The following is a 16,015-nucleotide window of genomic DNA, read 5'->3' on the forward strand; positions in this document are numbered from 1 at the left end:
AGCCTGCAGGGATTTCTGTTCTTGAAGCTTCCTGTCTAGTTGTGTGGTGGGAAGCTCAGGGAGAGGAAGTCAGCTGCAGTTCTTAGTCTCTGATTCCTCAAAGACAAGATTCTCAAGATGATGCTGGATAAACATGCTAGAGGAAGCAGCAGTGAGGCACCTGTGCTTCACAGAAGAGCTGTGAGCCCTTTTCCATTTTCACTTTCTCCATTTGTATTTGGCTGTATTTTCTCTATTTCCCTAGGTCAGTCTGTGTAGAGTATTTCTTCACTAAAAATATTGTCTAATCATGTTGGAAAACGATATTCTTATCATTTTGATCCACAGTGGAGGTAAAGAAGTGCTGTTATCCCAATTTCATACATTGGGAATGGATACAGCAAGTGTGTAAGTGATATTCCAAATTTCGCACAGAAAGGTTGTGAAAAAGAACTGATGATAATTTAGCCAAGTGTCTTAATCCTTGAACTTTCTTTTCTGCTGTTAGATTGGCCCTAGATTTTATAATGCAAAAAAGCTACTATGGAAAATTTTTGTTACTTAGAGTCTTTCTTTAAAACTAGGAAAACCCTTCAGTTAACTGCCTAAATATGAATTATGTTTTAACCCTTCTGCATTTACTTCCTTTTGGGACAAAGATGAATTCCAGGTTTTATCTGTTCAGTTGCATACTAAACACCTGCAGAAATGGTATGGTTGTAAGATGGCTTTTTGTTTGGGAATGGTGTTCCTATAGCAGTAAGGGAAGATAAGCAGATAGATGGGTGGCTGAAGTCACATCTTGTAAATTTAGCCATTCACAAGAATATGGTCGTTTTCTCCTGCAATATATGGCACTTGAAAAGTCATCAGACCTATGTTCAAGTATGTGGTCTAAGTTGTGTTTTAATTTAGTTTTCCACAGTGCTTAAAAATCCAGGAAAAGAAGTGATGCCTCACTGTTCAGCAACCACTACAGAGTGAAAAGAGTTCCCCCACAGCTCACCAAGTGGTCAGTTTTGTCTGATGTACTCATAAACCTGAACTTCTGATACCTTCCAATTATTGGGCAGGGGCATATGCCTCTCACCTGAGAGATCTGGTGCTTTCCTCTCATCTCTTCCCTGTCCTCCCCTCACCTGGACAGCACACATCATTAAAGCTTTTGCCTATATCTTCTGGGGAGCATCTGAAGGAGAATTGTGTGGATGTGGACATAATCCTCTTTTCCAAGTGTCCATGGAGATGCAGGAGCTGCAGAGACTTGCTCTAAACTTTAATAGTGGGGGAGTGCTCTTGATTCTGAGCCCACCTTGCAGGTGTCAGCTTCATTCCTGCTCCAGATCTAGTGTCTGTTCTGAGTGCTAGGGCAGGTGCTGGCCTGTCTCTGCTGAAGTAGCTGAGGCTTAGCATTCACTCTGTCTTTGGGCTGGGAGGCTGAAAGGCACTAGCAGGTAAACCCATCAGGGTGCAAGGAAGCCTCCATAGCATCAGTCCTCTGATGTGAGCAGGGACACTCAGTGTCAGCAGCAGCCCTGGGGCTGGTGTCTGCATAGGATGGGGGAAACAGCTGTTTTCTCACTCGTGGTGTGCTGGTGGGCACTTCTGCCAATCCCCTTGGACAAGTTTCTGCAAGTCCTGTCAGCACTTGATGTGGAAAAGAAATTTTTTTCCTGCATTTTTTAGACAGAAAGCTGGCAAAGAAAACCCAGCAGTGCTGCTCTTCCATAAATGCTGCAGAGATCCAGGGGAGATGTCAGGGTGCAGGGGAGGGAAAGCAGCACCTCCTGCCTGCCCCACAGGATGAGTTCCAAGCTCCTTCTCATCAGACCTAGGCAGGAGGTGCTGGTAGAGGACAGTGCTGCTCCTAGAAGCATGAAAACCCAGCTCCTCACAGTGGAGTTTTCCTGTCAGAAGCTTAGCTGTGAGAAGACCTTGGAGACTCCCTGTACAGTTGTAACTTTCCATTAGGTTTTGCCCCAAAGAATGTGATTTGGCCCATCAGCACTGTGTGGAAACAGATTTCTAGAGACTCCACAATCCAGCCCTTGTCAGTCACGCCACTTGGGTCTGTATATGGGGCTCTTTGTGATAAACCTCACTGGAATTTGGAAAACATTCAGCAAATTTGACCTCTACTTTGTCTTATAAATATCAGTGTCAAGCAGCATCATGCATGCTTTATCACTCCAAAATGGGGGAAAGGAGATGGAATTAGTGCAGTCAGCTCTGATTTTCCAAAACAATATCTTCTGAGTTAAAAAAGCTTTTTGCTTCTCAAAAAGAAAATACAATGTCCTCTTTTTGCCTCGGGACCGAGGCTTCTTTTCAAACTTACTCTAAATCCTTATGAACGTGGGCTGGTCAACCCAAAGGAGCCTAAAGCCTTTTGGTCTCTTGTAGGTAGAGCACTGCAGCAGCCCAATCCAGATGAGATCCAGCCCATTTCTCTGTTTTCACCACAGGAAAGGGAATAGAGGCATTGGAAAAACCTAAGCTAAGAACAGCTCTGTCCAAAGTTAAGAGCTGCTTACTTCTCTACAAAACAGAAAAGTGCAAAATAGATAGCAAAGCTTACTGGGGCAATCCAGGGAAAACGCATCTGGCTGCAGGTCAGCATCCTTCCCAAAGGCTGCTACTCCTGCTAGCATAGGAAGATCAGACCCTTTGCTCCCTCAGCAGAAGGGTGTGGTGGCACGGTGCCCCTCCTCGGCCCCTGGCAGAGCTGCCCGGGCCGTGCTGGTGCAGATGAGGACGCTCCGGAGCCCAGCGCTGCTGGCGGCCCCGCCTGCTGCCGAATCGCTGTGTGGCCCATCCTAATTGCTCAAAGCTTTCCTTTCCCCCTCACCGCAAATGCTGCAGCGCAGTATTTATCTACTCTGCTAAACTTTTATGAGAACTGGTACGGTTTTGTAGAATTCCTGAATAACAGGGATCACAATAGCTGCGGCAGAGCCAGACTGTGCAAACCCAAGCGCCTGCACTGTTGGCCTTATTTACACACAGTGTCTGCAGGGAGGAGCTGTGCTCCCCTGCCCCCCACCCGTGCCTGCACAAAATGCCCCAGACCCCTTCACTATCCAGCTGAGCTGCCACTGCTCAGTGCCTGCAGCACTCTACCCTCCACCTCCATCGTTCTCTTCAGTCCCAGGCTCACAAAGAGCATGGGCACCATTGGAAGGCACCAGGGTGCAGCCCTCCAAGCCAGTTCAGGACTTTGCGCTAGTTTGTCTTCCTCTGCAAATAAAAAGGAGATCCTGAGAACTTCCCTGGGGAAATTTTGCATGGCAAAAACTTCCTCGCTTTCCTACCAAATAGTGGGATAGGAAAAGTAGTTTGAAACAGGACAGATAATCCCTACCTTTTTCAAAATAGTCTTTCAGGCTTTGGCCAGCCTTTATGTACTGTGAAGCCAGCAGTGACATGTCATATCCTTGAAGACTGCTCTTACTGGTAATATTAAAGATAAAATTGTGATAGTAATTACAAATAGTAATGATAATAACATTGTGTTTACTTCATAGTCATGTTCAAATGAAACAGTAGATTCTGGAATAAAAGATGCTTTTCATGCAGAGGAAGCCTTATGCAGGAATGGGATGAGTGCAGGTTAAACTGTGGGAGCCTCTTGCTCAGGAGGCCTGACTGCAGTGCTCAATGCCTGGGAATAGCCAGCTTTCCCTTTCTTCCTTCCTCTCCAGTGCATGCCAGTCAGTTCAGCTTAGATGAAAAATTACCAAACCAAACCAAACCTAACTATCCATTGTTTTTTCCAGCCTGTCTGTCCAAAAGTAGTTTGCTTTAGTCCAGTGAGTCAAAAGGTATTACTCCCTTACTCATCAGCAGTTTGCATTGCTCAAGGGGAGAGCTGGCAGAGAAATGGTTTGGACAAGCCCAGAACCTTGCAGCAGTGCCTGGTAGCTCATTCTTGGGGAAGCACTGCTTTAGCTGTAGGGACTGCAGGCTTGAGACTGTGTAAATGGTGATTTTGTTCAGAGCCAGTGGAGCCTGCTTGAAAGTGCCACCATAAAGGGATCACAGTCTGAACCAACCAAGGGGAACAAAACCAGCCTGGCACACACAGCAATGGCAAGGTCCCACTGTAGCACTGCAGTGACACAACATGTGTTTGGTGTGTGTATTGTATGGGAACACAAACAAGTGTATGTGCATAGCTTCAAAATACTGTAGCCCTCTGGAACTCTGCTGGGGGGTTAGAACAAAAGAGAGAAGGGTTTTGCTTCTAGAATATTTAAGAAATGTTACACAAACCAAAACATGTGATGAACAGGGTGGAATGTAAGGAGCAGAACCCTGTACAAGAGGAGTTGAAGAAAGCCACTCCTGGTAGAGGCATCAGGCATTCTCCATGCAGCTTGATATCCATAAGGGAGCTGACAAAAAGGCCAGTCACAGCTCTCTGGCTCCACTTTCCCTGCCCCTGATGGTGAAGGCACTCTTTGTGAAAAGCCCACACCTGATAAAAGGCAGAAATGGGGGAAAGATTCAACCTGTGCCCAGATGCAGTGATGGATCCAGGTGAAACTGCTTAATAACCCTGGCAGTCACTGGCTTTCAGGTGCTGGTGCTGGTCTGAGGGGAAACGAGCAGAGATGGGAATTGTTCATCCTCCTTCACTGTAATCATCAAAGGTCAGTGCTGGTGTAAATTAACTAATGCTGTACATTTTTAAAAGGAAGCAAAGCTGCCTGTAATACTGTTTCAAGCTTTATTTTAGTAAGCTACCAATATCAGCTTTGTTTAAAGGTTTTCTTCACCTCTCAATCTCAAGTTTGTGCTCTCTGTTTCTCAAGAAAAAGTACTAGAGTCAGGGGAAGCTCTGGGCTGAGTCACTTTTTGTCAGAGGAAGGGTTTTTCCTCCTACTGCTGTGGTCCCTTGTTCCCATATCTCATGGGTCTCTGCATTTCCAACGCAGAGCCTGTGCTCCGCAAAAATGCACCGCAAGCTTTCAAAGAATGCATCTGTTTATATTACCTCCCCTGGCCCAACATCCTGTTTTGGGAAAAATAGCTTTTCTAATGAGAAGCAGGGGAAAGCGAACAAATGATCCTCTGTGCTGGAGGTGCAGGTCTTCCTTTCCCCCAGCGCTTTTTGGGGTGGACTCTGTTCTTTCCCCGGAATTCCTGCCTCGGAGGAAAGAGCTGGTTATCCCCAGCCGGGCTCTCCGGGCAGGGACGCGGTGCCCGCTGCTCCATGGGGCGATGCTGCTCCCGGGGCTCGGCCCTGCCCGGAGCCGGGCGGGCACTAGAGGGAGCCGCGGCCGCGGCCATCCCGGCCCGGGCAGGTGGAGAGCGCCGGGAGCGGCTCCTGATCCCGAACAGGGCCCGGGAATCGCTGCCCGCTCCGGATCCCGAACAGCTGCGGGCAGAGGGACGGAGCTGCCCGGAGAGCCGGGACGCCGAACCAGCGCTCCTGGCTGGCAGCGAGCGCCCGGGCACCAAGGAATGCGGGAGATTCCGGGCGGGAGGTGGTGTGAGATGTGGCGGGATATTAGAAGATGAAAACCAGGGAGCAGCCACGTCTCGAGGTCTGGGCAAAGGCCAGGCGCGCTGCAGGGAGAGAGGAAGAGAGAGGAAGTGTATTGCTGAGTACTGCAATGATAATAGACAGCTTGCTTTCAAAAGCCAACCAAAGACACCGGGGCTGTGAAAAGTCGTTTTCAAGCTGGGGCTGTAACTACCTTTTATGAGCAAACATCAAACCTGCAAAACCATATTCCCATTGACTTTTGGCAGCAGGAAGAACAAATTCAACTTCCACCCAGATGGTACCTTTCTTCTGGTGACATCAAAGGCCAAAAAAGATGAATAACCTAAACCTTATCGCTCTCTTGAGAGATCATTCACTATCATAATCCCAACTTTGCTGGGCACATTTAGAAGCACATGGCATACCCAGTCTTCACTTCAGGACTGGGAACCTAGATCTCTTCCTTCACTCGAGCCTTCCCCCATATTTTCCCCCTTTCCCATTACCTCTCCTCCAGCAGAACTTCAAGGGGTGTGTGAAGTTTTCTTTAGGTAAACTCGCCTGTGGTTCCTTGTTCGCTATTTTCGTCTGGACAGAGCACAGATCCCGGGACATGGGCACAGAGAGAGATTAGGTGGTTTAAATCTTGTGCCTCGGGCCCCTCTCCAAGGAAAAGCTGTTGCTAACTTACAGCTGTCTCGTGCTCTCTGTGGAATGAGAGGGAAGTCCATTCAGTCCAGTGAAAATAAACCCACCATCATAGCTGGCATTCCCGTTGGTAGTCTCAGTGCAGAGGCCAAGGATTTGAGGGTTGTGACACATGAGGCAGCTCACTCCTAAAGAGCTTGATCTGGGTTGAAACGTGTCATCAGAAAAGTATGAGGAGCCTTGTGCTCCCGCTGTCAATACAGTACTTGCCCTCTTCACACGGACCGGCTTTCCTTTTCTGTCCTGCCAGTCTGGCACACAGCATGGGTACCCTTTACTGTACATTCACTTTAAAGGAGAAGGACACACGGTTTCCTCTCGCTGGGCTCCAGGGCTCAACCATCAATCCTGGGGCTACTATTCTGCCTTCACTATCTGTCCTTCTCTCCTGAATAAAAGGTGATGTCCTACCTCCCTGTTACCTGGCAGACACCCCATCATCTCCTCTGCCTGTTAACCCTCCTCTCTTGTTCCCCAGCTCCTCCTGGTCATGAGGCTGAGTGCCAGGAGCAGTTCTAGGAGCACGGCAGCAGGTGCAGTGTAGCTGTGTACATGCTCTGCTATTGTCAGCCTTTCCCTCCAAGTGAGGATCAAGAGTGAGTCCAGGGCTGTGCAAGAGGCTATCACAGGCAAGAAGTGTTGACTATAACAAGGTTTTTATCACATGATATGAGAAAGCTGAAGCTTTCATCATAGAGACCTGGAGGTTTTCTTTTTGCTCTTTTATCAACAGGTCTGAGAGTTTATACAGGCTTCTCACAAGGGTTGAAATCTCTGTTGAAGTGGGTTTCATAATCTTCCTGACTTAATTAATTTTAATATACTAAGCATATTAAAGTGTAGCATGCAGCAGACAGGCCAAGACAGCTCTGTGAGGCAAGAAGGTGCAGCAAGTGAGGACAGATGCAGTGAAGGGATACACTACCAGAAGAAACTGAAATGCAAAGCAAAGCCATCTAGAAGGGTTGTCATCCATCAAAACTGACTTGTGACTGTATATTGCCACTGTAATGGTTTCACATTTCACAAACTCTTTCCTAATCCAATGGCCACTCCTGCTGGGGGTCAAATTAAGGAAGCCAATCATCCTGAAAATGACCTGTGAGCTTTTCAAGTGAAAAAGCAATTTTTAAAAAATGGGTTTAAAAAGATATTCAGTATTAGCTCTCCAGGCTTTCCCAGGCAATTTTGGATGGCCTGATTTGGTCTCCTCCCCCTGCATTCACTGCTGTAGGTCTTTTCTTGGTACAGCTTCCACATACTCACCACGAGCCCTCCTCAGAGCTGACTGTGCTATGTGCTCAGTTTCCAACTAAAAAAAATCTGGAAAAATGTAAGCAAGGGGTGCTCCAGTGAGGCCATGTGGACAGATCTGCAGCCTCCACAGTGTCCAGCTCCTGCACACCTTCCTCTGAAGGCTGGGGAAAGGGTTTTAAATTATATGGTGCCAAGAGAACGGGAGGCCTGCAGCTGGTTTTAGTTCTGGGGTGAGAAAGTTGAAAGAATAAAAGAATTAGAGGCGGTTCTTTCACAAAAGTGATTAGTGCAAAGGAATGTCAGATTCAGTGAAGAAAGTTTCCTTATCGGGCTGCAGATTTATTAAATGCATTCCAGACTTGCATTGCTTCATTCAGGTTTAAGAGAGCAGTAATACTTAATATGCCCTTTAGCAATTTAATACTCTCTTGTACAAATCATTGGAAAATTTAAAATAGAAAAATATGTCCAGGCTTAACTGTAAGAAGAAGGGGAACGCTGTACAAAAACAGAGGAGAAGGAATGCATGGGTAAAGCTGAATATTACTGAATATCTTACCACATGTATTATTCTGCTGAGTTACTAGTACGTGCACTCTCAGCTGCAGGCTAAAGGAGGAACTTGCAGAAATAACTTCCAGAACAACAATTTTCAGCATCAGGACTCAAGGCTGGCATCATATCATGCCCAGAAATTATTCCTTGGGAAACACATTTTATACAATTTTTTTTTTTTTTTTTTTTTGCCTTTGGGAAGCACAGATGTGGGTTTCTTCTATAAGGAAATGAAAATCAGTTGTTGGTGCTGCTTATAACAGAGAGGAAATACTGCTGTCAGACATCACACAGTTGCTTTCACAATAGAAGGGGATGTAAACACTGAATTGGCAGATCACTGAGACATTAAAGGCAGTCTTTGTTGGAGGCAGAGAGAGGACAAGACCATAAAATGCCTCAGTGCTGCATAATTACGTGTGAATATAAACACATCCATATAAACATGTTTCTGCATAAGTACTTTTGGTCAAATATCCTGTCTAAGAAAGTTCCTTCAAGGCTCCACGTGTCCAAGGTGAACAGGGATCTGTCCCAGTTTGGACAAGAGGATGTTATTTAATATTGGCTGTGCATGTGGTAGTCTATTAGACTGCTTGGCTTTTGTGTTTGCTTTGAAGAAGCAAATGTTCCTAAAGCAGCCCTCCTAATTAATTGCAATATACAAGCTCACTTCTGAGTATCTAACTGCCCTGCAGAGGGTTGGACAGAAGATGCAAAGGTGCCTATTGCATCCTACAAGATGTTCCCAGGACAGAATCAGAGTGCAGGAAAAAAAAAATTGCATGTGTCACAAGTACACCCATCTTGATCTAGGAGAGCAACTGATAAAACTCTGGATACTGACCACTTCTAATGGCACTGAGTCACCCTGTCAGTCTGTGTGCTGCTGCTGACCCAGACTGGCTGCCAGTAGCCAGTGTGAGTCAATATGCACAGGGATCACAGGGCCTTGCAAAGGCTGGGAAGAGCCATTGCTCCCAGGGGACAAACTTCCTCAGATCATAAAGGACAGTGGTACTAGAGGCCCACCAGAACTAATGATTTGTGTTAAGCAGCAGCTGGGACCAGAATCTCCCCTCTCCTGCCCTAGTCACACATTTCCAAGCCCTGAGCCATTTTTAACAATTATCATTGCTTTCTACTGGCAAGCTCAGACTAACTCTTTCCATTCTATTTAAGGGTTGCAGGAATGGAAATGACCTCCTGAATCACTGATCCCGGTCCCTTCCAATTGGAGACAACCACCTCATGTGATCCTAGTCAGAAATGTCTCAAAGAGAGCAGGGTGGTGGGATGTGTGGTGATTTCATCCTTCCAAATTCCAGAGGCAACACCCAAGCTGTGGCAGTGACTATCTCTTGCTCAGACATTTTGGCAAATACAGTTGCCTGATAACAAAAGGAATTTGTGCTGAAAGGTGTTTTGGTTTGTTTGTAGTTTTCCTGGCGTGACAGTGGAAATTCTGTAGTGAGATGGGATCTGGGTAAAGCAGCCACTCCTCTCACCCACCATGCAGTAATGGCACTGAGTGCTAAAAGCAACTCACCAGCATCCAAGACCTCAGAGAGTCCCACTGAAGTGGAAGACAATACACTGAATTTACCAGAAGGATCAAGTTTAATTTATATTAATGCAGGAATGTGTTAGCAATATCTATCTTTGAAAGGCATGTATTTCATGGCCTCTGGGATTAATGGAACATGGGAAAAGGGCTTTGGTTCTCTTCCATTACCCTCTGTCTCCAGCTTCTCTATGTTGGAGCCTGTCTCCAGGCCTGCAGGGATGACAGAAGGGAGGACCTGTCTCTGAAGGGTGCAGGTCTTAAAGGGATTTTTTTCCTTCCTTGTCATCTAATCCATATAGAAGGGATGCCCCATGGGATCAGCTCTCCTGTTTTCTGGGGAGGAGCACACCCTGCAGTGCCCTTCAGCTGCCACCTTCCTCTGCCAGTCCTTTGGAGGCCATGAGCTAGGGAGCAGCATGGAAATAGCACCATATGCCTGAGGTAGAGATAGGGGACCACAAGAAAGAGAGAGACAAGCAGGATTGCTTGGATTCTGAAGGTGAATAGAGAAACAACTGTTACAAGAGGTGCAGGGCTGTCACAGCAGCCCCTCCATGGACCTCAGAGGGAGCTGGTTCACCTGGATGCTGCTTAAAAAGTGATCTTGGACACAGGCAATATAACACAGAGTCTGAGTGTAGGCACAGGGGAAATGGAATGGAAAAAAGGCACAGATGCATGCAGCAGCTAGAAAACCAAAGTTACAAGCAAGTGTTGGGTTCACCTGGGCAGGGCAAGACCCAACAGCATCTTCCACCATGGCACAACAGAAAGAAGCAGAAGGAATTCAAGACTCCCACAGAAACCATCCTTTTTTGCTGGTATCTAAAAAGCTGCCAAAATACAATGGCAAACAGATTTGAGTTAAAGGACAAAGGTTCCTTAAATATCATATAGCATTTTAACTTGCTCCAAAAATGCAGGAATTTCTGCAGGAAGCTGGACTTCACGTCAGCACTGAATTGTGACAAGCTCCCAACAAAACCTCCTTTGGAGAAGCTGGCATAGTTTCTGTAGTTGATATCCAACAGCTACAAAGTGAAGGTAACAAGCAAAAGAGATTCTTTTGTTAGGAGCAGGAGAGGAGAGTCACATAGCTCAGATGTACTGAGGCAGATGATCTGAATAGCTATGAAGGATTTTTTAAGTCTCAACAAGAACCTAACAGAAGAACATGTTAAAGCTGCTTTATCAGGAAGAATGAGCCAAATTTCTTGCAATGCATTGATCTCATTTATGTAGCATTTATAAGATGATAATATCACTGTAGCTCAAGTACAGGTTGTTTCATTTACATTTAAATTTAAAAGTAATACTCTTGTGAGTCCTGCTATTTAGGTCACTATAAATGAATTTAAGTTAGGAGCCAAGATTTGGAATTTGGTTTGAGAAAAATAAGTAGTGTTGACCCTTGCAGGAAAACAGTGCTGTCCTGCACCTGATGGCTCAGGGGTCAGTCATTCACACTGATAATTGACCGTCACATTTCCAAGCAGGTAGAGCTGTCATTCACTGTAGGAGCTGCAGTGGTCAGTGGCTTGGCTGTGCTTCATGCACTGCAGTGTGCCCATGGGTATCAAGCTTGTTGAGAACTTCCCTCTCTCTTTGTAAGATGCTGGCATCCCCCTGGATGTTAAGGTCAGAGAGCCACCAAAAAGTATGAAGAAAAGTTCATCCCTTTCTACTGGAGATTTATCTGATTAGTTCTAGATGTGGTTGTGGGAAATTTCTTGGCAAAGTTAGATTTCAGGGAGGATATTGTAGAATAGAGATGTTGGTAGCATCAGTCAGCTGTATATGATTTTTCCATAAAGTCCTTTCCTTATGAAAATTACTGCCAGAAAAATATGAAGACTTCTGCACCCAGAAACATGGAGCTCACTGAGCAGGACCTGAGGAAGAGATCTCCTCAGCTAAAAATGATGCAGCAGGCTGGCAGCTCCCATTGTGCCTTCAGCCCCTTGCTGTCCCTGGTGTAGGAACAGTAGTGGAGCAGCCTTGTCTCTTGAACCTGATCACTTCTCCAGCTGCTGCTTCTTTCACAAGGTGCTTCCAGAAGCAGAAGGGTAAAATTCTGGCCTCACTGAAGCGATGACATAACCCTCCCTTCAGAAAAGGCTCTTTCCTGCCTTGTTAGATAGAAGACACAAAGCCCTTCCTTGCATAAAGCTGCACTCCAGGTGATCCAGGAGCCAGAATGTCAGCTCCTGCTGATCTCCCTTATCTTGCCATGTTTTCTTCCAAAAGACATCAAGAACAATTTGATGTGGGCCCAGCTGGGGTGTTGTGCCTGGTAGTAGATCTTCCATCCATGCGTGGGAAGCTCTGGTCAGGTGGTGGCAGTTCAGACCATAGAAAGCCCATCCAAGGCAAAGGTGGATCAAGGGAGTCAAGTCTCCAGGGAGGTGGTGAGAGATGACCATTCAAATACTTATCAGAGGATTCTTCACTGCCGTGAGGAAAGTATTTAGCCTATACCTCCAAGAAAATTCAGGCAGTCCAGGCAGATCTTCACTCTCACAATGGAGCTATTACAGCTACATTAAAAGGTTCTCATATTCAGACTAGAGACTGACTGAGCCTGCCCCCCTGAGAACACTGGTATCAGAAGGTGACCATGGACTTACTGCCCATTTCCTGGTGAATAACTCCATTTATTGCAGTATTTTAAATGTGAGGCCTTGAGATAATGACACAAGGATTGCTCACGAGGACAGGATGCAACTTTTCTGAAAAGCCTCTTTCTGCTCTTTTGCTGGTAAGACAGCTAATAAACATCCTCTCAAATGGGGCTCTGGTGCACACATTGCAAAAATTCCATTTGTGCATTTGTTCTTTTGAGACAAAGAGGTTGAGTAATGGAAATCAAATTGCCACTGTCAGCTAGGTAAAACCATTTAATAATCTGCATCCTGGAATAGAGTTCTCATACCTGCATTCCTCCTAGATACATTGAACTGAGGCATTCCAATTATCCATTGAGCAAATACCGTGGGGTTTGGAGGTCAGCAGTGGTTAAAACAGAAGTGCACAGAGACTTGTTTGCAGAACAAGCTGTTTGACTGGAGAAAATGAGGTATAAACCAGCACCTTTTCCTGGGGCATGAAAGTGAGGATAACTCAAAATGGTTTGCCTTCCATTAAAAGACAGGCAGTTCTGTTAGGGGTAGGGTTTTCAGTGAACAAGGCTCAGCAGTGTGCCCTGAGCTCTCTAGCACAGAATATCTACAATTTACAGCAGCATAGAAGAGATCTTTATCTACTGATTGCACTGTGCACCTCACAGTGGAAGAAAAAGTACCACAATACAACGGAGAAATGGCCAATGACTGGGTAACAGACCTTGAACCGTTGGTCAGCCACAATTAAGAATTTCAGAGAGTTTTTAATGAGCCTAAGAATCATGAAATGGTTCTTCTTCAATTCAGTGTTTTGTATGGAAACTAATTCTGTTTTATGAGCAGTGTATGGATGGATGGATGCACATCTGCAGGCATGAATGCATCTAGTAAATATGAAGGCTTGACCTGGACAGTCCATATTTTGAGGTTGCTTTGGGTTAGACTGCATATCTTATTTGGATATCAGATGTGCAATTTTGTCTCTAGAATCACAAAAGCTTTCCATTCAGGTGCTGCATGTCAGTACTTCTCTGTGAGAGCTCAGCCAAAAGTTCTAGCTCACACTGACAACTCAGCAGTGGCTGGGAATGCCAAGGAGACAAAGGCTCTATTGGCATCCACTTCCACTGATCTCCACCCTTGTGTTTTTGCTGATATGGACCAGACCTTGTCCTTCAGAGCAGGGTCAGTCTTATGCTTTCTAAAATAAAACAGTGAGAAAGAGTATCTGCAACAGACAGAGGGGAATCAACACAGGCAGGGAGGTCAGTGGGTCTTTGCACAGGAAGGAGGCATTTCTATGGATCCTCCTCAAAAATCACAGGAAAGATGTAGCAGCTGGACGAAATGGATGTCTTGGACAGAGAACCAATGACAACATTTAGCCCATGGGTTTAACAACCCGAGCTGATGTGAGGTACTTTGAAAGGCATTGATCAGCTTCATCTAGTTCAGAGTTAGCAGGCTGAAACCCTCCATGTCCATGTCTGTAGATTTCCACTCCAGGCTCCCTTGCAGAGCACAGCAGCAAGGGAAGGGCCATGCTATTGATCAAATGACTAACAGAGCATTTGACCTGCAATATAGAGATGCTGGTTCCTGGAAGCTCTCTCTCTGTTCTGTAAGTTAGCTTTGAACCCACAAGAGGTTTGGCAAGTGACCCAGAAGTGGCATGGAAAGTTGAAACATGCAAAAACAGAGGGAAATTACAGGCAGTAAGTACCTCTCCCTGCAAAGCTTGCCTGGCTTTTATCCTTACCTAGTCACTGCTAGAGCTACTCTGAGTCTCCTCTTCTTTCAAGTGATTAATCCCTGACCATACTCGGGGCAGGAGAAGGTGATTCAAACCATAAATAAAAATGCAAGTCTAAAGGTCAGGCAAGCCAAAGTGATGTTTCAGCTCCCAGTTCATACTGGGCTCTACAGTCAGTTGGGCTCTGTGTCCAGTACATATTCATAAAAATCTTTCTCAATAAGCCCATCTAACTCCTCTCTCACTTGCCAGTGAACAACACTAGAAGATGTAAACTCCAATGTTGGTCCTGTGTTTTGCACCACACATACACAGAGAAATGCACACTTGAGTGAGTCAGATCAATCCTTATATCATATCCCTACTTCTGTAGCTGGTCTTCAGAGCCAAGGTAAGATGCCAAACTCATTCTCCAGATCCATGAGAAGTATCCCAAGTAAGTGTTAATGCTCTGACCCATGGCACAGCATTTTCCAATTTATCAGAGGCCACTGGAATCATTGGAGAAAACATCAATGTGGTTATGATGGGCAAACATGTAATCACATAAAATATTTTTATTTCTTAATTTATGGTGAATCCTCCAATAATCCTGAGAAACAGGAGGGGACACATCCTAATGCAGAAATTGAAGCAGTTGAAATTTTGTGCTGAAGTAAGCTTGTAGCTTTATGGTTTATTTTCAGGGGTAGGCATTACACTCCATGAATTGGGCACAAAGTATCTCTAGGTTGGAATCTGTCCTGTAGGATTAGAGTTCTGCACTTGGAGCCAACCAGCCTGTTATTTGTGGAGGGTGAGGAGGTGACTGTGTCTGAACTGTCCACTCGATCTTGCCAGTACTTCAGTGACCTTTCCCTAGATGTGGAGAGCTGGAGTCCAGTGGGAGCACCATCACCACTTTAGAAATGAAAGAAGTGGAGGCAGATTCTGATTTCAGCAGGATAAGCCTACCTGTTTCAGGGATACAGCAGCCTCAGACTTCATACTGGTAAAAGTGGGCCTGGAACGTGGTTTTCCCTTCTCAGTGAAAACAAGTTTGGGTTGTATCAATAAATACCTAAGGAGACACGTATGTATGTATGTATGTCTTTAATTGCCAGAGAGCTATGGCCTAGAATGCCAACGTGTCCAAGCTCTTTGCTCCCTTAATCATTTAAAGTGCTGTGCATGCTGCTTGGATACCTCCTAACACTGTTTGCTAGATCAGATATCAAACAGGAATGTTAAACTTTGGAAGCGGGACAGTGGTATGCCTTCGTAATTGCGCTTCTCTATGAATAATGGAAGCCCGCTGGACAGGACAATGATTTATTAACATTACCTCTCCTGCCTTCCCCCTTCTCCATCTGCCATCTCAAGCAATGTAGTCAGGAATTTCTTATCCCTGTATTTTAATGTAGCATACCCATTCTACAGGACTAACAAATTTGTTAGTCCAAGAAAATGTTTATTCTTATAGTTGATGCTGGCATCAAAAATATTTTTCTACCATTGTTGTGGGAACAGTTTCCTCATTCTCAGAGTCACAATGTCTTGCATTGCTGCTCTGGCTCCTATTCCCTTCGCTTCCACCAATAACAAACAGGAGTTAGAAGCAGTCCTAGGGCTGGGATCTGGCCAGTGAGCTCTTCACTGACATCTTGGGCATACCAGTAAACCCTGATGGGAGAGAGCAGGGATTGGGCTGGAGCCCTCCAAATGCTACTGAATTGCAGGAGCTGCTACAACAGAGCACTGCTTCCTTCCCCACAGACACCACTGCTTGCATTTCATTTCTAGCTAATCTAGGAAATTATCCATATTTATCTGCTCATTTGTTTTATGTTTGCTGAGTTGTTAAATTAGTATCAGGAAGCAGAGGAGACAGACTGATACCAGCCCATGGTCTTATGACCATGCTGATCTCTCTGCTGAGCAGATGGAGGTGTTTGTCTCTCTGGGTAGTATACCCTTTTGTCACTCATGTTGCAGTGCCTGCACCTCCATGTCTCTGGTACCTACAGCTCACGTGCCCTGCTCTACCTGCCCAACCTATGCTGCTCTCACCATGTGCCCCTGACTGATGCTCCATGCCAGCTGGC

The sequence above is a fragment of the Erithacus rubecula genome (assembly GCF_903797595.1).
Source record: "Erithacus rubecula genome assembly, chromosome: 2".
NCBI classification, from domain to species: Eukaryota; Metazoa; Chordata; class Aves; order Passeriformes; family Muscicapidae; genus Erithacus; species Erithacus rubecula.